This window comes from Chlorocebus sabaeus, chromosome 2, assembly GCF_047675955.1.
Source record: "Chlorocebus sabaeus isolate Y175 chromosome 2, mChlSab1.0.hap1, whole genome shotgun sequence".
Classification (NCBI taxonomy): Eukaryota; Metazoa; Chordata; class Mammalia; order Primates; family Cercopithecidae; genus Chlorocebus; species Chlorocebus sabaeus.
Window position 1 is genome coordinate 96,599,238 of NC_132905.1, and position 26,791 is coordinate 96,626,028.

At 47.0% G+C, this 26,791-nt stretch overlaps 1 long non-coding RNA gene across 1 annotated transcript in view; it reads right to left on the reverse strand.

The window, feature by feature from the left end:
• Positions 1 to 13,225, reverse strand: part of LOC119619310 (uncharacterized) — a 29,680-nt gene extending 16,455 nt beyond the window's left edge. Inside the window, exon 1 of the long non-coding RNA XR_012091555.1 lies at positions 12,983 to 13,225. This is a non-coding gene — a long non-coding RNA (uncharacterized lncRNA). The remainder of the gene's footprint in view (positions 1 to 12,982) is intronic.
• Positions 13,226 to 26,791: the final 13,566 nt, after the last annotated feature.

The following is a 26,791-nucleotide window of genomic DNA, read 5'->3' on the forward strand; positions in this document are numbered from 1 at the left end:
CGGTAGTGCAACAGGTGTAGACCATCAGGAAATGGCCTCTCGCTAGTGCCGGCTGCCAATTTAGCCCTTTTAGAGAGGCAATGTGATCATTGTCAAACCGTCACCTGTGGTGATGTCAAACCACATTCCTAGCAGGTGGGAGAAGAGCTCTCTCCTACCCCTGCTCATGAGTGTCTAATTACACCTGTAACAGCACCAGGAACTTCTTTTTTCAACCCCCCAGGCCATTTTTCCCTCTCTTGTAAAAAAGATTTAGGTTCCCAGCAGGGGTTGAGCCAAGGGTCTCTCTTGTCAATCTTTAATCTGGACTTATCTGCATCAGCATTGCCCTCAGCTTACTCGTTGCAGTCTTTGCCCTCTGATTTTTTTTTTTTTTAATTTATCCAATCTGGGATAAATACAGAAAACTGGTTTGGGGCCCTTTAACATTGTGGGGCCAGTGGAGGCTTCCTTTGGTTCACCCAACTTTTGACGGTGTTAAGACCTTTGTTTTGGCTGGGCGATCACGCCTGTAATCCCAGAACTTTGGAGGGCTAAGGTGGGTGAATCACTTAAGGTCAGGAGTTTGAGACCAGCCTGACCAACATGGAGAAACCCCGTCTCTACTAAAAATACAAAATTAGCTGGGCGTGGTGCCGCATGCCTGTAATCCCAGCTACTCGGGAGGCTGAGGCAAAAGAATCGCTTGAACCCAGGAGGCTGAGGTTGCAGTGAGCCGAGATTGTGCCACTGCACTCCAGTCTGGGCAACAGAGCAAGACTAAATCTCAAAAGAAAAAAAAAAAAAAGACCTTTATTTTAACTCCATCAATTTCCATTTTATTCAGTGCCAAAAAGAGTCAGTCTCTATAAAATATTTGAAGAGATTTATTCTGAGCCAAATCTGAGTGACGAATGGCCCGTGACGCAGCCCTCAGGAGGTCCTGAGAACATGTGCCCAAGGTGGTCGGGGCACAGCTTGGTTTTATAGATTTTAGGGAGGCAAAAGACAGTAATCTAATACCTTTAAGAAATACATTGGTTTGGTTCAGAGAGGCAGGACAACTCAAAGCGGGGCCTTCCAGGCTATAGGTAAATTTAAACATTTTCTGGTTGATAATTGGTTGAGTTAATCTGAAGACCTGGGATCAATGGCAAGGAACGTTGAGATTAAGGTAAAGGATTGTGGCGACCAGGTTTTATTGTGCAGAGGAATCTTTCAGATAGCAGACTTCAGAGAGAGAGCAGGTTGTAAAATGTTTCATATCGGACCTAAAAGGGTACCTGGCTCTTAGTTGATTATCTCCTGGATCTGGAAAGAAATGAAGGAAAACAAAGTGGGAAGGGGATTCTCTATAGAATGTGGATTTTTCCCACAAGAGACTTTGCAGGGCAATTTCAAGGGATGGCAAGAAAATATATTTTGGGGTTAAATATTTTTTTCCTTGTCTCATAATGTTATGCCAGAGTCAGATTGAAAAGTAAGTCACAATATACAGGGTTAAATAAAACCCATCTGATGAGAATTTATGGTTTGTAGAACATGACTCCCCAGACCCCTTAAGTAGGAATTTGGGCAAGATAAAAAATAAGAACTTAGTCCTCAATTCATTCCATTTCTTAGTAATTATCTAAAGATTGCCACCCTGCTGGGATAAGCCCCAGGACTCTCTCCTCTTTCCTCTTAGCTTCATCTATCGATTTTTAAAAATTTATTTACCTTATTTTTATTTTACTTTTTTAAATTTTTATTTATTTATTTATTTTTGAGACAGAGTTTCACTCTTTCACCCATGCTGGAGTGAAGTGGTGAGATCTCAGCTCCCTGCAACCTCCGTCCTCCTGGGTTCAAATGATTCCCTGCCTCAGCCTCCTGAGTAGCTGGGATTATAGGCACCTGCCACCATGCCTGGCTAATTTTTTTTTTTTTTTTTTTTTTTTTTTTTTTAGTAGAGACGGGGTTTCACCATGTTGGCCAGGCTAGTCTCAAACTCCTGACCTCAGGTGATCCACCTGCCTCAGCCTCCCAAAGCACTAGGATTACAGGCGTGAGCCACCACTGTGCCTGGCCTATTTACCTTATAACCACTTTAAAATTTCCACTTCCCTTTGATGGATTCTGACTGTTCCTTTTGCCTTTCCCCTGCTCTTAACTAACCTCATGGTTTTATCAGCATCTGTAAGACCCATGAGAAGAAGCCAGCTGCTTCATCTGAGGTGCTGCACTTGGCATTTGTAGTGGAATCAGACTGTCCCCTTCTCAGGGTAAAAAGACCTTCCAGTGCCTTTTACCTGGTCCCCCAGGCTGGCTGCTCCCTCAGGAATACCCTCCTGTGTGTCTGGATTGTAGATACCCAGCTGCAATTGTTCAGTGGTGAGTATGGGTCCTGCGTCAACCCAAACATGCTCTCCCCCTCCGCAGCATTTTAAACCAGAGACACTGCTCCCAAATTAGTCACTCTCACAATCTATTTTCATAAGGGTTCTTCAGGGAGCTGATGATCCAGACCTACAAAATGGAACAATTCCTTCACACTCCCCTCTAGTTTCAATAGTTGCTTGGTTTTTCCCTTCCCCCACATTGACTATCTTCTTGGTAACTACAGGACTCAAAGGTAATTTCTTTTGTTCCTGGCATAATTTTCCCCTTTGTGGGTAGCTTTGAGGCTGATGATCTGAGCTCAGACAGACCCGGATCTGAGCTTGGTCCAGCCCCAAGACCCAACCCAGCACTCTCTTCTTTTCATTTTGAAACAATCTGTAAATATTCTAGATAAAATTGCTTTTCCTTTCAGCAAAAATCACACTTTTATAACCTTTACCAAACACACTCTAAGTAATCCCAATTTCTGCTGAAAACCCTAGGATTAATTTAACATAATATGACTTTAAGATCTTAAATTCCTGAAGAGAATTTTGAAACTGGTTTTATTTACCAAAGATTACCAAAATCGCATGCGCTAAAAGGCATTCAAGCTAGCATCTATTTTTCTGATAAAATATTTGATTTAAGCATGTAAATGTTCTCTTTCATATATTTTGGTAGTGTTAGGAATGCAAAATGCTTGTTCCCTGGTGCCATAAAGAAATAGCACTTGAGGGCCAGGCTGATGGCTCACACCTGTAATCCCAGCACTTTGGGAGGCCAAGGTGGGCGGATCACGAGGTCAGCAGATCGAGACCATCCTGGCCAACACAGTGAAACCCTGTCTCTACTAAAAATACAAAAAATTAACCGGGCATGGTGGTGGGAGCCTGTAGTCCCAGCTACTCAGGAGGCTGAGACAGGAGAATGGCGTGAGCCCAGGAGATGGAGCTTGCAGTGAGTGGAGATCGTGCTACTACACTACAGCCTGGGCAAAAGAGCGAGACTCCGTCTCAAAAAATAAATAAATAAAATAAAATAAGAAATAGCACTTGAACATAAATTTAATTCTCTCAGCAAGGCAATTTTCACTTTCTGCAGAAAGGGTACACTCACCAGCAGTCTTGCCACAAGAGTACACCTAAGAAAGGAAAAGCAGACGTATTTATCCCTTATGGATTTCGGTCATCCTTACTGCTGTGTCCTGCATCCATTGGCTGGAGCTGAACCTCACAGTCTAAACTGACACTTCACTTGCTAACAACCTAAAACTTTCTTAACTAGGTAAAGGCAAGGGAGAGCAAAGGAAAGGAGGAAGTTGCTTATGAAAGATTTAAAGAAGCAATAACATTTCCAAATAAGGAAGGGGCATAGGCTGTGAACTGGAACGTGCCTGAGAGCATGTCCAACAGCTACATAGGACAGGGCTTAACAAAGAGTTATTAGCGCAAAGCAAGGAGGCTTGAAGAAAGTTAGTCTTTAAAAGAAACTATTATTTCTAACACTTATGATTTATTCTTTAACAAGAAGGGAAACTTTGAAGAGGAACTTTTTACTTTCTACAGTAGTGAAGTATCACATACGCATGACACATATGTAGATGTAGCAGACACAGCAGCAGATCTTACACATTTAATAAGATTTTTCTTTTGTCATCTTTTAAATATTCTCCCTCACTTTAGACCGTTAATCTCTCGATTGCCTGTTTCATGGCCTAAACAAATGTTCAGGAGAAAATTCTAAATCTGCATCTCCTAATTCTAAATCTACATCTCTGGGGAAACAGGTAGAAAGGAACAGAACTTCAATCTAAGCAAAAGCAAGATCTGTTATGTAAACTTCAAGCCATTGTCTTCTCCGTAGATAAAGTTTCTAGTGGTTTCAGTACAGAGACAGAGATGCCCTTACAAATGGAGATTCCCCCTAAAGATGTGCATTTCCTTTACAGAGCGTTTTGAAGGCTGATTCATTAGATTGGAGGTCTTTTCAATTTAGCTTGTTTCTTAATTAGATTACTGGCTTTAGGATTGAGCCCTTTAAGGACCAGAACCAAGAAAGCATGCAGATTTTAGGACCTAAACCATGACTTTCTTTTTCAAACATGCAAAGACCCAAGTAGCCCCCATAGCAATGATGGTTTCCAGTGCACGACTATCCTGAGCCACCTCCAACACTGTGGTTTTCACCCGCCATCAACCACCAGCCATCACACACATCAAGGTCAAGTCCTCTCACAGTGCCAAGCAGTCTCTAGTACCCTACAAACAGCCAACGAGCCCAGTAACACAGTACAAGAGAGCACAGTCCTAGACCTGAGGGGAACCTGTCTGCTTACAATTTAGGATGCCACGAGGAAAAACAGGTTCCTCCCAAAGAGAGGAGACTGGTGCCTTTTCCCGGTTCCCCAAGGATCCTAGGCTGTCAGAAATTTCCTTGTTTAGGTCCCTCATGTGTCATTGGGGGTTGCAAGAGGAAAGAGGGACAGACAGAAGCAAACAGAGAAACAGGGTTCAGTCGACTGAGAAGTTTTACAGAAAGCAGAGGCCTTAAAGCAATAAGCGAGCCAGGCACAGTGGTGCAAGCCTGTAATCCCAGCACTTTGGGAGGCTGAGGTGGGTGGATCACCTGAGGTCAGGGGTTCAAGACCAGCCTGGTCAACATGGTGAAACTCCAACTCTATTAAAAATACAAAAATTAGACAGGCATGGTGGCAGGCGCCTGTAGTCCCAGCTACCCTGGAAGCTGAGGCAGGAGAATTGCTTGAATTTGGGAGGTGGAGGTGCAGTGAGCCGAGATCTCACCACTGTACTCCAGCCTGGGTGACGGAGCAAGACTCTGACTCAAAAAAAAAAAAAAAAAAAGCAGTAAGCAATAGGCGTGCACACATATACAACCCACATGGCAGACTGAACCAAGTTAGCTTTTGACTGCCAAGCTCTTTTAAAAACCTTTTCCCAATTGTAATTCCTACCAAAGCCCTTTCACTTTGCCTCTGCTGCTGGCTAAGCTCCATCACCAAAGAGGCACCCCCTAGAAGCAGCCGTTCACAGCAGTAGCTGCTCACCACCCTTCCTTACCGCTGGGTGATGGATGGCTCTCAGCTAATGATTGCTTTAAGCATGCCAGCATTTTAGAGGCATCACTGCACTCACACACATGCATCTAAAAGGTAACCCATGCTGCCTGGGATTTCTCCCACAGATGCTTCATTCCCTTTGCACATTTCTTGGTCTCTCAGCCCACGTTTTACAGTGGGCAGGTCTATGCAAACCAGCCCCAAAGTCCAAAGAAGCTGAGAGGCTGACACATTGAGTTTCTTAGAAAGAAATGTTTCATAGGGACTTACAAAGAGAAGCCATGTCTGTGTCTCAGGTGGCAGCGAGATGAGATCACGGTGGATCCCTACCCCTCAGCCCCAGACGCAGAGGTTATATAGCATAGGAAGGAGTGGTTCAGAAGGAATGTGCCGGATGGTTGAAGTATGATAATGTCAAGGTTGTTTGACCTAAGGGCAGGACTTACAGTAAGTAGCTGCTCTTACACAGGGAATGGGAGATAAACTGGAAATCTTAGAGGACTTCCCAGAATGTTAATCATAAGCCAATGTAAACCAAAACTAAAATTCTAAGCCCCCCAACAATCTGACTGAATGCCTCCTCTTGGCCAAGGGCATTCCAAAGTTAACCTGAAAGGCTAGTTCAGGTTGTGATGGGAAGCAGGAGCCAGACATACCTCATTATCCCCTCCTCCCTTTTGGCATTACTGATACAACTGGTGACAAAAGGAGTCAAACTCTGTAAAATATTTGAAGAGATTTATTCTGAACCAAATATGAGTGACCAATGGTCTGTGACACAGCCCTCGGGAAATCCTGGGAACACATGCCCAAGGTAGTCAGGGTGCAGCTTGGTTTTATACATTTTAGGGAGACATGAGACATCAATCAAATATATTTAAGAAATATGTTGGGGCCGGGCATGGTGGCTCACGCCTGTAATCTCAGCACTTTGGGAGGCTAAGGTGGGGGGATCACTTGAGGTCAGGAGTTTGAGACCAGCCTGACCAACATGCTGAAACCCCATCTCTACTAAAAATGCAAAAAAAAAAAAAAAAAAAAAAAAAATTAGCCAGGCGTAGTGGTGGGCACCTGTAATCCCAGCTACTCAGGAGGCTGAGGCAGGAGAATCACTTGAACCTGGGAGATGGGGGTTGCAGTGAGCCGAGATTCTGCCCCTGTACTCCAGCCTGTGTGACAGAGTGTAACTCCATCTCATAAAAAAGAAAGAAAGAAAAAAAAAAAGAAACACATTGGTTCAGTCCGGAAAGGTGGAACAGCTTGAAGCTCGGGGTTGGGTGGTTATTGGTAGATTAAACATTTTCTGATTGGCAGTTGGTTGAAAGAGTTAGCAATAGAAAGGAATGTCTGGGTATGATAAGGGGTTGTGAAAAACAAAGTTTTATCATGCAGATGAAACCTCCAAGTAGCAGGCTTCAGAGAGAATAGACTTAAATGTTTCTTATCAGACTTAAGGTCTGTGTTGATGTTCATGCTGGTGGGTACAATGAGGCACGTCTGACCCCCACTTCCTGTCATGGCCTAAACCAGTCTTTCAGGTTAAATTTAGAATGCCATGGCCTAGGAGGAAGTCCATTCAGATGGTTGGGGGGGCCTTCAAATTTTATTTTTGGTTTATAGAACAAACTTTTTAAGTCTAATAAGAAGCATTTACAATCTATTGTCTCTGAAGCCTGCTACCTGGAGGCTACATGATAAATCCCTGGTTTCCACAACCCTTATCTTAACCCAGACATTCCTAAGTCTTTCAACAGTAACTTAACTCTTTCAACGGACTGCCATTCAGAAAATCTTTGAATCTACCTACGACCTGGAAGCCCCCACCTTCCCATTGTTCCACCTTTCCAGACCAAACCAATGTACATCTTTCATTTATTTGATTAATGTTTCGTGTCTCCCTAAAATGTATGAAACCAAGCTGCACTCAGACCACCTTGAACACATGTTCTCAGAACCTTCTCGGGCTGTGTCACAGGCCATGGTAACTCATATTTGGTTCAGAATAAGTCTCCTCACATATTTTAGAGTTTGACTCTTCATCAACACCAATATATTAGTCCTTTCTCACACGGCTATAAAGATACTACCCGATGCTGGGTAATTTACAGACAAAGGAGGTTTAGTTGACTCACAGTTCCACATGGCTACGGAGGCCTCAGGAAACTTACAATCACAGTGGAAAGTGAAGGGGAAGCAAGGCACATCATACATGGCAGCAGGAAAGAGAATGAAGGGGGAACTGCTACTTATATACTATCAGATCTTATGAAAACTCACTATCATGAGAACAGCATGGGGGAAATTGTCTCCATGATCCAATCACCTCCCACCAGGTCCCTCCCTCAACACGTGGGGATTACTATTTGAGATCAGATTTGGGTGGGCCACAGATTTGGGTGGGCCACGTATCAACCAACATGGCAGATTAGCATCCAGGCTGGTGCTGCTGTGGCGTCCACAGCCCTCTGTCTCAGTGCCATAATCTCTGGTGTATAATAAGAAAGATTTATGTTATTTCTCATTCATACTCCATGTGTACTGCAGTAGTTTTGGGGGCTTTTCTCTCACTCTGGGATCCAGCCTAATGAAACAGCCATGACCTTAAAGGTTGGAAGAGACCATGCCTCAGGGACCCAGACCTCTGATGCACATTACCTGCACTCACAGCTCATTGGCCACAGCAGCCATGTAACCACACCCAACCACAAAGCTGCACAGCTTATTGGCCACAGCAGCCATGTAACCACACCCAACCAACAAAGTTGCACTTGTATGAGAGCAAGACCAACTTCTTCAGAGCCAATCACTCAAAGGGGATTTCTTAGAAAGGAATTCCCCCGGGTTGGTTGACGTCTCAGAAAAAGTCAACACTGGCTAGGACTTCCAGTACAATCTTACTCAGAAGCAGGAAGGGCAGCCATCATTGCCTCAAAGGAACATTTAACTTTTAATTATGATGGTTTCTGTAGGTTTTGGGGCATATATTTAGTCAGATTAAAGAACTTCCATTGTAGTCTAATTCACTAAGAGTCCTTTTTTAAAATTACAAGTCTACATTGAATTTTATTCATACCTTTATCCTCATCTGAGATGGTTTAATCCTATCTTTAATGGTTGTAAAACTACTCACATTTCATTTCTTATTATTAATTTTCGTAAGTATATTTCTATTGTATATTTGTTTTCTATTATTTCTGTTCTTTTTTTCCTTCCTTCTACTTTGTTTGTATTTGTTTTTGTTCTAACTTTTTTTTTGAAACTAGGTCTTGCTCTGTTGCCCAGGCTGCAATGCAGTGGCACAATCATGGCTTACTGTGGCCACCACCTCCCAGGTTTGAGCAATCCTCCTACATACCTATATATGTATGTGTATGTATAATAGAATGAAAATATAACGAATTTAGAATTGTTATATCTTCCTGGTGAATAAAGCATCCTTCTTTGTCTCTAATAGACTTGTCTCCAATAATTTCATGTCTAAAGTCAATTTTGTCTGATATTAGTATATGTACATTAGCTTTCTTTTTCTGAGTATCGCCATGTTATGTTTTTTTCATTATTTTATTTTAAGTCACTTTTATTCTTACATTTTAGGTATTGTGGAATGCAGCAAAGCAATGCCTAGAGAGAAATATTGAGTCTTAAATGCCTTTCTTCAGTATAAAATTTTTTTCTTAACCAGTATTTTTTCGAGTATTGTCTCTGAGTATTCTTTTCCACTTCTCCTTTTCAGACTCCAGTAAATATTTTTTAAAACTTCTTACAGTATCTTCTACATCTTTTAACACCTCTTTTGAATGTTCAATTTTTATGTCCCATCCATGCCTGATTCTGGATAGTTGTTTTTGTTTTTTTTTAAGACAGTCTCGCTGTCACCCAGGCTGGAGTGCAGTGGCACGATCTCGGCTCACTGCATCCTCCACCTCTCAGGTTCAAGGGATTCTTTTGCCTCAGCATTCTGAGTAGCTAAGATTACAGTGTGAGCCACCACATCTGTCTAATTTTTTAAAACATATTTTTGGTAGAGATGGGATTTCACCATCTTGACCAGGCTAGTCTGGAACTCCTGACCTCAAGTGATCCGCCCACCTCAGCCTCCCAAAGTTCTGGGATTACAGGTGTGAGCCACTGTGCCAGGCCTGGATAATTTCTTTTAATTCATTTTCAAGTTCACTAATTTTCTTATTAGTTGGCCTAATGTTCTGTTAAACCTATCCATTGAGTTCTTAATTTCAAAATTATATATTGCAGTTCTTAAATTTGTATATGAACTTTTTCAAATCTGTCATGTCTTTCTAAAATAGTTTAACAGTCTCGCCTATTTAAAAGCTTTACCTGGTTGGCTGGGCACAGTGGCTCACGCCTGTAATCCCAGCACTTTGGGAGGCCGAGGCAGGTGGATCACTGGAGGTCAGGAGTTCAAAACCAGCCTGGCCAACATGGCAAAACCCCATCTCCAGTAAAAATATGAAAATTAGCCAGGCATGGTGGCATGTACCTGTAATCCCACCTACTTGGGAGACTGAAGTAGGAGAATCACTTGAACCCTGGGGTTGAAGGTTGCAGTGAGCCGAGATCACCCCACTGCACTCCAACATGGGTGACAAAATGAGACTCCGCCTCAAAAAAATTAAAATAAAATAAAAATAAAAGTTTTACCTGGTTAATTTCAATATTTGGAACCCATGATGGTTGAATTTTATTGTTCTAGTTTCTATGGGTTCTTGTCCACACCGTCTTTTCTTTTTGTGTGTTTGCTTACTTTAGATTATATGCTAGACATTGCATTTGAAAAAAAAAAAAAAACATTTTGTGGAAATAATTTGCTGATACACTCTTTCTCTGAGAATTTTTTGTAACTACCAAGCAAGTGGGTATATTCACAATCTGGAATCTTCTTAATCTAATTTTAGAAATTGAGATTTTTCTGGACCATCAAGATATCTGAAAACTGAAAAAGTTCTTGAAATGATTTGTCTATTTCCAGCTTACCTTAGATTTAATTCTTTAAAGTCCTAATGCAAAGAGGAAGGGTTGCTAAGACCCCCACCCCCAAAATTGGAGTGTCTCAGACTCTAAATTTTGTCCTTTATTTCTACAGAATGGCAAAAATGTATGGCTCCACCTCTTAACCACCTCTTCCATGACTAAAAATCACTCCCAAAGGAACAATTGCCCCAAATGCTGGGTTCATTTGTCTGAATTTCTATCTTCTTCCTGATGTTGGCCCAGTAGATTTTTGCTATCTCACTAGCCCATCAGTATTCAAATATTTTTTTAAGTATTTTGTTCAAAAGTTTCTAGCTATCTGTCCAGAGAGGGTTGGTCCCTATTGCTTAGTTCACCATTACTGAAAGGAGAAGCCTTATACTGTTATGCTCAGTAGAAATTTAATAATAGCTCATCTTGTTCTGACACCAATACATCATAGCTTCGTATTTTCTCATTTTGACAGCCTGGTTGTGTTGTTCTATCCACTGAATACAAGTGGGAAAAAACAATTTGGTCAAATTTTTTAAAAAGTTTGGATGCGTGAGCACAGACTAACCAAAAAGTCTCAATAGGTTGCATTCCAAAGATTCTGTGTCCATGGGGTGTCTAGAGTTCAGAACGCACGTTTCCATGTGTGACAGGCCAACCCACAGGAGCCCCTCACAGGGATGAGCTACAGAGGTTACAGCAGTGGTCCAAATTCTGTGTTATGGAAGCAGGAGGTACAGACGGAAGGAGAACTACAGGAGAAAGAAATGTGCCCTCTCTCATGCTAGGGCCCCTCAAGCACGAAGGACCCCAGGAGAAAATGTCAGACAGGCCTTCCCTGGGGTTGGCATGTGCCCGCTCTAGTAGTCTGTTCTTGCACTGCTATAAAGAACTACCTGAGACTGGGTAACTTATGAAGAAAAGTGGTTGAATTGACTCATAGTTCTGCAGGCTGTATAGGAAGCGTGGCTGGGAAGGGCGGCCGCAGGAAACTTACAATTATGGCAGAAGAATGAAGGGGAAGCAAGCACCTTCTTCACGTGGCAGAGCAGGAGGAAGAGAATGAAGTTGAGGACGGGTGGTGCTACGCACTTTTAAACAACCAGGTGTTGGAAGACAGCACCGGGGGATGGTACTAAACCATTAGAAACCACCCCATGATCCAGTCACCTCCCGCCAGGCCCCACCTCCAACACTGGGGAATTACAATTCAACATGAGATTTGGTTGGGGACACACAGCCGAACCACATCGCCCACCTCTCTGCATTCTGAGCACACTGCTTCCCTTATTCAAACTCTCCAGGCATCCTGGTCCTTCCTGCGGTGCTCGGGACCCACTGAAGGGCCCCCATCCACCCTGTCCTCCCTGCTCAAAGTGCCCCATGCTTCCAAATCCAACTGTTCCCTCCGATAAGTAAACCTCAAATTCTCTCATCGCCGGCCACCTCTGTTCAGAGTTGGAGGGAAGAAACTGCAAACTCATACTAATCCCCTGCCAGTTTGTCTTAAAAGATTTCAGAGACTCCTCTTACAACAGGTGTAACGAGTGAATTGATCGTTTCAGGCAAGGAAACAGAGCGGAGAGGAAGCCTGAAGGCAAAGCTGGGGGACCGATGTGGAGGCGACAGACAGTTGGAGAGAAGGTCACTGAGGAGCGGGCACCTCCACTGCTGCTTCCCTCAGCGGGGTCCTGCTTTTCCAGCCCTTCTCCCTCCAAATCCCAGGATTCTCTCAGGGCCAGGGCCAGGGATTTCCTTCCAGTGGTTCTGGGGGTGTCTGTGTGGTATTAAGGAGCCACAAGTGACAGGGGAGATGGGATGGGGTGTGTGGGGGCTGCCCTAAGGCTCCTGGGACTCACTGGATTTATGAGAATTTATGAACTAGGCATCCTAACCCTGGGAGTCTCTGGAGTCATAGTTTTAAGATTTTTTTGCCTCAGATAAATCAAATATTTTATAGGCTACAATGTTGCTGCTTTTTTTCTTTTCTTTAAATCATCAGTTTAAAAATAAATTACATTCAAGTTTTCATGCCTGGCAGGGTGCAGTGTTCGGCCGCCTACATTTGACTTTAACAGATTGTTTCATTGCACTCAATTTTTCCACAAAACAGAAAACCTTCCTAGATTGTTGCAACCACAAAGGTGAGGCTACTGTGTAAGAAGGTAAAGGATTCTTAACACACCACAGAGCCGCACAGGTCCTTATCGTTAGCCAAGCTGGATCCTGGCAACCACCTAGGACAGCCAATGGAGGGTTTTCTATTTTACAAAGGAAGGAAATGAGGCTTTCGGTCCTGGCTGCTCATCCAGGGCCCTGGTTCCCAGTACAGCAGGCCACGCTGGCCTAGGGTATTATCTGCGTGTCTCCATAACGCCCCTCGCGTGGTTGACAGAGAGTTTGTCTGATCAAAGCATCTTTAGTAGAAAACCACAGACACCACGGGGCTATTTTCATACACCCAAACTTTGGAATACTTTTTTTTTTCCCAGAAAGGACTTTTCTGGTACAAAGTAACACTTTTACGGCCCACTGCTGGTCTGGGCAGAATCAACTCCCTGATATCTCAGTTTCTGAACAGACCTTGGCAAACCCCAAGAGGAGTCCAGGCGAGAGGAATGGTCCTGTGTGGGCAGAGTCGCCCGGGGCAGTGCCGGAGCTGAGCCTCCCAGGCGGACCCTGTTGCCCTGGATCTCCCCCAGGGTCTAGCCCTGCTGGCGGACCTGTGAGGTGTTCCTGAGTTGGGTTCAAATGTCCCCCCAGACCAGCCCTCTTACAGGCAAAGCCTGTCCCAATGCTGGCCCGTACCTGTGGTCACAGGACCTGAGCTTCAGGGGATTTCGCAATTTCAGATGAGGAAGCTGATTAATGAGTAGCTCAGAACACGGAGGACGCTGGGAGCAGAGCCAGGCAAGGCAACCTGCAGCCCGTTTCTGCCCCACCAGATGGTCACATGGCCTGCGGGCTCGGGGCTGCACGTGATCACACGCAGTATACACACACACACCACACACGCCACACACACACCACACACCACACACCACACACACATTACACACCACACATACACTACACACACACCACACACCACACACCACACACACACTACACACACCACACACCACACACACCACACACCACACACCACACACACCACACACGCCACACACACCACACACCACACACACATCACACACCACACATGCACTACACACACACCACACACCACACACCACACACACCACACACCACACACCACACACGCCACACACGCCACACACGCCACACACCACACACCACACATGCACTACACACACACCACACACCACACGCACACTACACACACCACACACACACCACACACCACACACCACACACCACACACGACACACCACACACCACACACACCACACACCACACACACCACACACGCCACACACCACACACACACCACACACCACACACCACATACACATCACACACCACACATACACCACACACCACATACACCACACACACCACACACACACCACATACACCTCACACACCACACATACACTACACACACCACACACCACATACACCACACACCACACACACCACACACACACCACACACCACACACACACACTACACACACCACACACCACACACCACACACACACACTACACACACGACACACCCCACACACCCAACACACCACACACCACACACCACACACACACCACACACACACCACACACCACACACATGACACACCACACACCACACACACCACACACCACACACGCCACACACACACCACACACACACTACACATACTGCACACCACATGCACACACACACCACACACAAATCACACACCACACACACCACACACACCACACCACACACACCACAGACCACAAACACCACACACCACACACACCACACACCACATACACACACATCACACACACCACACACCACATACACACCACACACACCACACACACCACAGAAACACTACACACTTCACACATACCACACACACACCACACACCCCACACGCCACACACACACACACACCACACTACACACAACACACACCAAACACCACACAAACCACACACACCCCACACCCCACACGCCACACACACATCACACACACCACACTACACACAACACACACCAAACACCACACAAACCACACACACGCCCCACACGCCACACGACTACACACACCACACATTACATACACACCACACAGACACACCACACACACTACACACACCACACACACTACACACACCACACACACCACACACTACACACCACACACATACCACACACCACAAACACCATACACACCACACCACACACACTACACACATACTACACACACACACCACAAACACACACTATACACACACACCACATACCACACACACCACACACACATCACACACCACACACCACACTACACTGACCACAGACCACACACACGACACACACCACACACACCCCACACACACATCACACACCACACACACCACACCACACTGACCACAGAACACACACACCACACACACCACACACTACACACACCACACACACCACACACCCCACACACACCACACACCCCACATGCCACACACACATCACACACACACACCACACTACACACAACACACACCAACCACACAAACCACACACACGCCCCACACCCCACACAACTACACACACCACACACTACATACACACCACACAGACACACCGCACACACTACACACACCATACACACCACACACTACACACCACACATGCCACACACCACACACACCATACACACACACCACACCACACACACTACACACATACTACACACACGCACCACAAACACACACTATACACACACACCACATACCACACACACCACACACACATCACACACCACACACACCACACACCACACACATCACACACACCACACCACACTGACCACAGACCACACACACCACACACCACACACACCACACACACACCACACACACCACACACACTACACACACACTGCACACCACATGCGCACACACACCACACACACATCACACACCACACACACCACACACCACACACACCACACACACCACACACACCACACACACACCACACACACCACAGACCACACACACAACACACCACACACTACACACACCACACACCACACACACACCACACACCACACCACACACCACACCACACCACATACACCACACACACATTACACACCACACACCACACACCACATACACCACACACCACACACACACACCACACACACACCACACACACCACACACACATCACACCACATACACACCACACTACACACAACACACACGCCAAACGCCACACAAACCATACACACACCCCACACACCACACACACTACACACACCACACAGACACACCACACACACACATCCACACACTACACACCACACACACTACACACCACACACACTACACACACCACACACTACACACCACACACATGCCACACACCACACACACCTTGCACACACACTACATACACCACACACCACACACTACACACATACCACACACACTACACACACACTGCACACACGCACCACAAACACACACTATACACACACACACCACATACCACACACACCACACACACACCGCAAACGCACTACAGACACACACCACACACACACCACACACACCACACACTACACACCATACACACCACACACACACCACACACACGCCACACAAACACACACACACCACAGGCACACACATAAACCACGTGCACACCACACACCACACACACACCACACACCGCACAAACACCACACACTGCACACACACCATAGACACACCACACACCGCAGACACACCATACAACCACACACACCACACACACCATACACCACACACATACCACACACACCACACACAGTGCACACACCGCACACATCACACACACACCACACCATACACACAAACGTACCACGAATGCACACGTTCAGACACACACACCTCCCACACAAAGACATACACCACACACACATATAAACTTACCACAGATGCACACAGGCAGACACACACACCACGCACCACCCACACACCACACAGAAACACATATACATCACACACACAAACGTATCATAGATGCACACATGCAGACATACACCATGCAAGCACACATACACCACACACACATCACACCATACACATACCACACACACATACTTATGCACACATACACACCACACACCCATATACGCAGACAGCACACACACCACACACACATATACACACACACATACACACCACATATACATACATACAAACAGTTGCACACATACATACACACAGACACGCACAAGTACACACACTACACAGACAAGCACACACACACAAACACACACAGACATGACCCCTTGACAAGCCCAGCTTTGCATTGGTCACTAACAATTTTTCTGGTTCTACCAATATTTACTGCTCCGATCAAGGGAGCGTCTGCATTTTTCTATTTCAAAGTTGTTCTGTAGGTATCATGTCTGGAGTGGCAATATTGGCCACCCTACGTCCTGTGTGCAGAGAAGGAGTGAGGAGTGATTTGTGAACGAGAAGCAGCAAAGCTCACTAACGGGTGCAATTAAGAAACAGAACAACCAAGAAGAAACAAGAAAACGCCCTCCACAAAACAGAAATGCGGTGCAGAGTCACCGTCTGCAGACCTACCGGAGCCTCAGGCAACCTGCGGAGACCCAAAGTTCTTTTCAATCTTTGCTCCTGATAGAGAAAGACGGTATCGCATCGCTCTTTTCATTTGCCTGTGTGGGACTTCCAGTGAGGTCCAGGCTCGCTGGCTCGCTGGCAGCTCCATGGAATCCGCCCCACCCTTGTAGAACTCTTTCATTGATTTGAATGAGCGTCTGTGTGCACATAATGCACCTGTTCCGAAGTCTTTATCATAGTTACTGGGGATGATTTTTTCCAGATGTCCTCGACATGCCCCCATGAAGGGCTCCACCTGAGAGTGGCAGGGTCCTCTGTGGGATGGGGCTGGAGGGGGTGCTCTTGCAGTCCTGGGCTCCCAAGCAGCCATAGGAACAATAGGATGATGGGATCCCAGAGACAGAGGCCAGTGGCAGCAGCGCTTTGAACTGCTCATACGGGCGCACGGGCTCCCTGGCAGGGATGGGCTCCCGGTCACACGGACGTGGGGGCGGCTGCTGCCCTGTGACCCCTGGGCACCTCGCCTCTCCCACAGCCAGCTCTGGCTGTAAACAAACAAGTGCACAAGCGCAGCCCAGTAAGGGCACAGCAGTCCCAGAACACATCTGGGCTGCACCACAGCGAGCCGCCCATACCCGTGGAGATGCCGGCCAAGGCCCTGCAGCACATGGCAGAGGAAGGCGTGATGGGAGCCATGCTGGGCCCAGGAGGTGCCGCCACCCAGAGCCACAGCTGTCGCTTCAACTCTGTTCTTTTCAGTGTTCCCAGAAATTGTGACCCACAAAAATCTGACGGTACCATCAGTGAGCCGGAGGACCTTGTTGTGAGATCCCAGCAGGGTTGGGGGGGCGGAGTGTGGTGGGTACTGTCGCCGCCCCCAGCCCTTCCACAGGTCAGTGTGCACATCTCAAGGCGCCCGCTAAGCTTCAGCCTTCTCCAAAGGGCTTACTCTCCGTGGAGAGGGAGTCACCCGCCCTGGGGTGATGTCCCCAGTCAGTGACTGACCACAGTCCTGACCCAAGGCGGGGGACCAGCTCCTGCATCCCGCACTCCGGGGCTTGCCTGTGGGCCAGGGTGAGGGGGAGCCTCAGCTGAGACCGCGTCCCCCTTGCCTGTCCTGCCCCCCGCCCCCGCCGTGCCTCTGCTGGGCGCGCCCATAGGGAGCTCCTTGCTGGGGAATCCCCACCTCTAGAGAAGGCAGCCTGAGAGACAGCAGCGGCGGGCGCGCACTGAGCCATTTTTCCTGAAATAGGGATAGATTTATGTCGATCTTGCCACATCTTTTTACTGCTTCCTCTAAGGTGCAAATATTTTTAACACAGCTGTGGCTAGTGAAGTCTCACATGGTCTCAGAATCATTCCACGTGCAGAGAAAGCCCAGATGTTGAGCCCTAGCATAGGGAGGCCTTAAGAGTCGATGACCTGAGAAGCTTCCAGCAAAGCACCCAACACTGATGTTAAAACCAGCACGAACCGCCGCGCCTCCCCACCTCCCCGCAAGCGTTCCTGGGACTGACAGATTACAGAGCTCCGCTCTCTCTGCACTCCTGCTCTGCCACCCCCAGCGTGTCAGAATGTGGCCCCCACACAGTTTCCAAAAGATTCTACACATCTGGCTGGGCGTAGTGGCTCATGCCTGTAATCCCAGCACTTTGGGAGCCGAGGTGGACGGATCACAAAGTCAGGAGATTGAGAACATCCTGGCTAACACAGTGAAACCCCGTCTCTACTAAAAATACAAAAATCAGCTGGGCGTGGTGGCACACGCCTGTAATCCCAGCTACTCGGGAGGCTGAGGCAGAAGAATCGCTTGAACCCAGGAGGCAGAGGTTACAGTGAGCTGAGGTCGCGCCACTGCACTCCAGCCTGGTGACAGAGCGAGACTCCGCCAAAAACAAAAAACAAACAAACAAAACACACCACACCTCCAAAATCCAGTTCTCCCGCAACAGAATCCACAGCAGGAAGAATGAGGACACAAAAGGACGTTTTCACAAGACTTACTTTTCTTATCAGGGAAGAAAATATTTTCCAGAAATGCTCCAGGTGCCTTCTCCACACATCTCCTTGGTCGGAACTGGGTGACCTGCAGACTTCTGGCTTGCTCACAGGGACAGGGGACTGGGCAGCCATGGATGGCTCACACCACAAAATAGTTACTCCCGGGGCTATGGAAACCACTGCTCAAAAAAACAAAACAAAACAAAACAAAACAAAAAACAGGTTCATTAGCAACAGCAAAGGGCTTGAAGCCCATGGTGACTGCCCCGCTCCACCCTTAGAGAATTAAACCAGTGCTGCAGTAGAGCGCCACATGGTGGTGGAAGGACCTTTGATGGTGCTGATCTCAGGGTCTATATTTAGTATCTAAAATAATTAACTGGTTGTTCACTGCCCAGATTCATTCATTCTTTGAACATTCGTTAAGTACTTATCACTGAGATTTCAGACAGTATTATAGACATAGTGTTTTTATCCCATAATATATATTATGTAATATATATTACATAATATTTATTATGTAAACAATATTACCAATAATAGAGTGGAAGATAAAAGGAAGGAAGCAAGCTTCCAAAGAAATAAACCAATGCAGAATTTAATAATGTCTCACTAATCTGGTGGTTCTTCATCAGATATTCTGTGATCTTTATTAAAATGCATGTGACCAGGCAGTATCCCAACACTTTCCCGTGGTGGGGAATCTCGTTAAGCTGGGGAGCAAGGCCCCCACGTTTTGCCACAGAGCAGGATAAGACGAAGTTCTTCCTTTCTTCCTGGAAGCTTAGATGTGGATTTGTGGCTCTTGGCCAGACAACTTCCTGAAACCTCAGTAAGTACATACACCTGTTTGAGATGTTTGCCTGTATACCCTCTCATAAGTTCTCTGTGAGGTCCTGTCTGGCTATAAGGCCCCATTGCTTTAAAGACAGCAACTTACAATAACTTAAAATGTCTGTTTTGCCTGGACCCACCATGGAAATAATTGAATTAACCTGAAGTTTGTTGTAGTGAGTTCTATGATGTATGAATTGCTGGGAGCAAAGCAAAGTAAGGGCGAGGGGCATCTGTGACTGCACTAGAGGGAAGGGAGAGGGGCCGGGGCTGTCTTCAGAGGTGGCTGTGCTGTGACGGTGTCTGCAGGCAACAGTGTTGTCACAGATGGCCGTGGGCAATCTGACCATGCTCTCAGCTGCTGGGCCTGCCCAGGTCCCTGCCCTTTCCTCAGCTGGCTCTCTGGCTTTTCCTCAATCCCATGACTGTTGGTTATTCAAGGGAGGCTGGTTTCTGTCATTCCAAAACAGGAATCCAGGCCCACGCCCTTCACCAGGGAGGATTCCCTGACTGCTTGCCTGACAGGTGCTGCTGACTGGTGCACAGGACTGGCACCCCCAACTGTACACTGGACAGATACCTCTGACTGTAGGTAGGGATGGTGCCCCCCAACTGTACCCTAGGCAGGTACCTCTGGCTGTTAAGTAGGGATGGTGGCCCTCACTATACCCCAGGCCAGTTTCTATGACTACACAGGAGGCTGGGACCCCTGACCATACACTCAGATGGGACCCCTGACCCTACCCTGGGATGGAAACCCTAACCATACACCAGACAGGTACCCCCTGACTGTAAACTGGGATGGGATCCCTGACTGTACTCCAGGCAGGTACCTCTGTTAACTGACAAATGATGAGGTTCATGAATGTGGGAAGGAAAGTTTTATTTCTCATAGAGTTGCAGCCTGCATGGTGGCCATTCTGACAGGCTGGGAAGGGTAGCCTCCAGCCAGAAGCCACAAACAGGCACCTCAAGGGAGGAGCAAAGGGAATAGGAATTTATGCTGGTGGCATGGCTGAATATACATATTCAATTAGCTCTAGGAGAGCCATGAATATTTATTTATACAAGGAGAAACGCATGTGCAACTGAGCTTCAGGCCTCTCCTTGGGGCGCATGTTAAAATAAAATGGCAGCATTAAGCTGGGCATGGTGGCTCACACCTGTAATCCCAGCACTTTGGGAGGTTGAGGCAGGCAGATCACCTGAGGTCAGGAGTTCGAGACCAGCCTGGCCAATATGGCAAAACCCTGTCTCTACTAAAAATACAAAAATTAGCTGGGCATGGTGGTGTGCGTCTGTAATCCCAGCTACTTGGGAGGCTGAGGCAGGAGAATCACTTGGACCTGGGATGCGGAGGTTGCAGTGAGCCAAGATTGCACCATTGCACTCCAGCCTCAGCAACAGCAAGAAAGAAAATCAGGCCAGGTGCGGTGGCTCACGCCTGTAATCCCAGCACTTTGGGAGGCTGAGGCGGGCAGATCACGAGCTCAGTAGATTGAGACCATCCTGGCTAACACGGTGAAACCCCAACTCTACTAAAAATACAAAAATTAGCCGGGAGTGGTGGCAGGCGCCTGTAGTCCTAGCTACTCGGGAGGCTGAGGGAGGAGAATCACTTGAACCCGGGAGACGGAGGTTGCAGTGAGCCAAGATCACACAACTGCACTTCAGCCTGGCGACAGAGCGAGACTCTGTCTCAAATAAAAAGAAAAGGAAAACAAAAAAATAGCAGCATTAGCCCCATCCAAGGGTGGAGTGTTTGGCCCTCTGACATCAAAAGGTGAAGCCGAGGGCATGAAACCTCACTGGGCATCCTCTGTAGACTGTCTAGATCCACTCCACAGCCTCTCGTCCGGCAGGAATGCTGGTCGGTTGCTTGTTGAAAGCACGAAAGGGAGGGGCAGAGTCCAGCGGTGGGTGGATGTCAGGGTGGAGTCTGTTGAAAAGGCTGGTTTCTGTTTAGCCCTGAGGAAAGAAAGCAAGGGAAGTTAACGAGGGAAGGGACATAACGAGGTATGTCCGACCTCCCATCCCATCAGGGCCAGGAAATCGGTTTCCCTGGACTTCCTCTGGGCCGAGAGGAGGTCTGTTCAGTCAGTTGGCCGACTTAGGAGTTCGTCTTTCTCACCCGTGACTGTACACCTGGCACGTACCCCTGACCATATACCAGGCAGGTACCCCTGACCTAGCGTGCGACTGGTACGTGAGCTGGTACCCTGGCTGGCGCACATTCTTTGTAGGTCCAGTCTTACTGACATGCTGAAACAATTAGCTCTGCTTTTATTTCTAGGTTTCAGACCCATCGTAAGGCCATGGTCGATTTCTCCTACTCCCCAAGGGACACAGTCAAGAGAGATTGTTGCCACATAAGGGCCTTCTTTCAATGATTATTTTTGCATCTGAAAGAGGTAACCCACCATTGCCTGCCAGAAATGAGGGAAACAGACCGTGTCCTGAACTACTTCCCACATACAAATCACTGCTTGTTTCACAGGACATCTCAGTGCCAACGACTCCCTCGCAGCCCATTACTCCCCCAGCATCTTCCGAAGGCTTGCGTTTTCTCCATGAGCCATTACCTCTTGAAAAACTTTCACAAAGAAGACATAAGGGCTTAAGTGGCATGGAAAGTGGGTTTCACACAGTGAGTCTATTTGAAAAGATCTTCAGGGGCTTCCAAATCCCTCTCTCAGGGAGCAATTGAAACTTCACACCACTCACGGCAACACTCTCTTTAGGTTAATTCAATTCTTGTCATGGTGGGTCCAGGCAAGACAAACATAAGTTACCGTAAGTTGCTGTCTTTAAAACAATGGGGCCTTATACCCAGACAGGACCTCACGGAGAATTCTTGAGCGCATATACAGGCAAAAATCTCAAACTGGTGTATGTACTTACTGAGATTTCTGAAATAGGAAAAATCTACTCATACTCCCTATGAGGAATAAGCCCTCCTCTTGTCCCCATTGCTGGCAGGCCACATTGTCTCGTGTTCTCCCAGGACAATGCTCAGATTGGACCTGTTGTCACTGTGGGGTGGCCTGCAGTGGAAATTCCTAACATGAATATGATTCATTCAACACAGAAACTCTGGAGAGCTACCATCTTCATCCGAAACGGTCTAAAGGTGAAGGTGAATCAGGGCATGGCTCCCAGGAATTATTGCCAACTTGACTTGACAAAACTTGAAAAGGTTGAAAATGGCGCCAGCAGGCACAGGTAAGCCCTTTGAGTTAAATCATCTTTTTTCCCCTCAGTACTTTTATGTTGTGTGTGATGCGAGTGAAAAACGTGATATTCAATCCTGCTTCAAAAAAATTATAAGGGACTGGCTCTGGCAACAGAAAGCTGGCAGAAGTCACAGATTTCAGGAATAAATGTAAACATCTGTCCAAGGCATCCCATCTTCCATATGGACGAGTTAGAGCACGTCCAGAAATTTATACCTTTTTTTTGTATTAGTATATGAAAGAAATGCAATTAAAAGCTAAAAATAAGAAAGCATCTACTATTAAAACACAAAGACATTTACAAAGACAGCTGCACCTGTCACAGCATAGGGCAAGCGTGGGCATTAAGCTCATCTGTCCATTGTCAGCAATCTATTGGGAACTTATTGTAAACAAGAAATGGGTTAGATAGTAAAGATGCCAGATAAGTCTTGAAACACCTGGTCTCCATCCTCAAGCAGTTTATGCTATAGTTGACTGTCAGGAATCGGGAAAAACACACTTGTTCTTGTTACCCAACATGAGCGATTTAGCAGCCCTCTGAATAGCTTTGCAGAAGATAGATGTCTTATTCTACCTTATAAACTGTGAGTCCAAGGCCGGGTGCAGTGGCTCACACCTGTAATCCCAGCACTTTGGGAGGCCGAGACAGGTGGATCACCTGAGGTCAGGAGTTCAAGACCAGCCTGGCCAATATGACAAACCCCATCTCTACTAAATATCCAAAAATTAGCCTGTCGTGGTGGCGGGCGCCTGTAGTCTCAGCTACTCAGGAGGCTAAGGCAGAAGAATCACTTGAACCCAGGAGGCAGAGTTTGCAGTGAGCCAAGATCGTGCCACTGCGCTCCAGCCTGTGCAACAGAGCAAGACTCCATCTTAAGAAAAATAAAAAGTAAAATAAACTGCGAGTCCAACACTCTTGTTTGGTCATTCCATTCTGACTGCATAGATGCTCTAAAAGTATAGACAGTTTCCACTTCAATCCTTCTCTAATTTCCTTTAACATCAACACCACTTAGCCAGAATGACAAGTGGTCAGAACACTGAAGAGTAGAAAGAACACCCCAGTGCTTGCCCTCATTCCTCTGGATTAGTGATGTCCACCAATGTGGGCTGCTCTTCTTCCCCAGGCAGGGTCTGTGCTTCTTCCTTAAGCCCCGGTGCCCTCATGCAATCCAGTGCCTCCCTGGGATTCTTTGCTCCGTGTCTGTCTCCATGCTAGGCCTCTACGAGAACGAGCTGTGGTTACTCAACCTGGATCTCAAGGCCCCAGCTCAGTGCCCAACACATATCAACATTCAAAATCATACTGCTGAATGAATGAGTGAACAGATGGTACATCAACCTATTTGCTGTTATTCTTCACAAGGGTATTGCATAGAGCTCTTGGGTTCAAGATTTAGCCACTGTCACATACCCACTGCTGGTGAACTTGAAGGCGTCACTTCTCTCCACTCCTGTACCAGCCTGCCAGTGGCTGAACTTGGTGCAGGATGGGTCACTGCCATATCGGAGATGCCAGCTGACCTCCCCTGTCTCCCTGGTCATCACGCAGGGCAGGAGGAATCCGTCAGCGCCTGGCGCCACGTGCCTCTCGTTAGAAGCCTGAGCCCATCTACCGCCCCGTCATTGCTGCCTTTATTCACCCATTCCTTTAAAACAAATGAATTCCTATGATATGTCTGGCATCATGCTGGGTGCTGCGGCGATTACAGAGGGAAATAAGATATACTGCCAGTCCTCAAGGAGTTCGCAGTCCAGTAGGGGAAAAACACATCTAGATCCTGTAAACCAAAAATAAAATCCTAATCCCCTCTACCCCCACCCACCCATCTAAACAGACTTCCTCCTCAGCCAGGGCAGTCTTAAAATTTAACCTGAAAGCCTGGTTCAGGCCATGAAGGATGTGGGGGTCGGATACGCCTGATTATGTTTACCTCTCCAGCGTTAACGTCAACACAGACTTTAAGAAACATTTCACAGCCTGTTCTCCCTGAAGCCTGACAGCTAAAAGTTTCATCTGCATGATCGAGCTTTGGTCTTTACAGTGTCTTATCGCAGCCCAAACATTCCCTTTCTATTGATCCCAGATCTTTAGACAAACTCAACCAATTGTCAACCAGAAAATGTTTAAATTCACCTACAGCCTGCAAGCCCCCTACTCTGAGTTGCCCCACCGTTCTGAACCAAACCAATGTATTTCTTAAATGTATTTGATCGATGTCTGATGCTTCCCTAAAAGGTATGAAACCAAGCTGCACCCCGACCACCCTGGGCACATGTCAGGACTTCCTGAGGCTGTGTCACGGGTGTGTGTTCTCAACCTTGGCAAAATAAAGTTTCTAAATTAACTGAGACCTGTCTCAGATTTTCTGGGTCTACCACCCTGCTATACCAGCAGAGTCAGGAGACAGCCAGAGAAAGAGGTTCAGGGGGACGAAGCACCCCCAGCAGTGCCAAGTCACCTTCTACAGCTCGACTCACTCAACCATCCAAGACCACTTGGCTTTTTTTTTTTTTTTCTGCACAAGCTGTGCTTTGAAGTGTGTGGGGTCTTAAAAATCCTGCCCATTCTATTTTGATCAGGCTTCTGTCATCTGCATTGCCATCCTGGGACAAGCTGTCAGTCACTGTCTCCCTCAAATGCACGTGGAAATGCACAGTCTAATCTAGGGACAGCTGGATACATGACTAATAGTAACGAGGAGCTCATGAGAGCCTGTGAGTTGAGATGCAGTGGAGATGGACTGGTCGTTAGCGTTCCCCAGGTTTCTAACTTTCCTTTCTGCACCCCTCATGCCTTCCTGTAGTTGTCAGCATCCTGGATTTTCCTGATCAGGGGGCAAAGAGAATGGGGGCTTTCCCTGGGGCTTGACGTGGCGGCTGGACCCACACTGCAGGATGTCCCGCCCCGCACCAGCAGCCCCACCCCAGCCCCAGCCACAACACTCTTGGCCCCCAGCTGTATCCTGAATTTGCAGGAAGCAGGAAGTTCAATACAAGAGGAGAAGAGCCTGTGGGTTCTTTAGAATACAGATTCCCAGGCCCACCCTTAGAGATTCCGATCCATTTGGTGCAGGCTGGGGCCCAGGCATCAGCATTTTTAACACTCCCCGGCAGACACTCACAGGCCTCCAGAGTCAGGAGTCCCTGCTCTGCCGAAGGACTTTCTAAACGGGGGACTCCGAGCCCTAGAGAGTTTTCTCCTCCCGGGCTCTGCTTTTTCGGGCCTCTGTAGCACTTTCCTACAAACATCTTTACTCAGAACACTGATTTTTCTGAAATTTTTGAAATAATTTAGCTTATTTCACAGGAGAAGCCACTATTTCTTTTCCAACACAATTTAGTAAAATAGCTGTTTTTCATATCCACCAATTTCTAAGGTGAAATTTTGTGTAAAACAGACACACACGCTAGTCACGTAACACCAGCCAAGGTTGTTTGTGTGCCTAGTGACATTCTCAGCATCTGTGAAGCAATGAGCGTGCACAGGCTCTTCCCAGGTGTGGGCTCCACCGCAGGGTGGATGAAGGGGGTCTGCTCCACATTGAGGAGCCTGGTTTGAA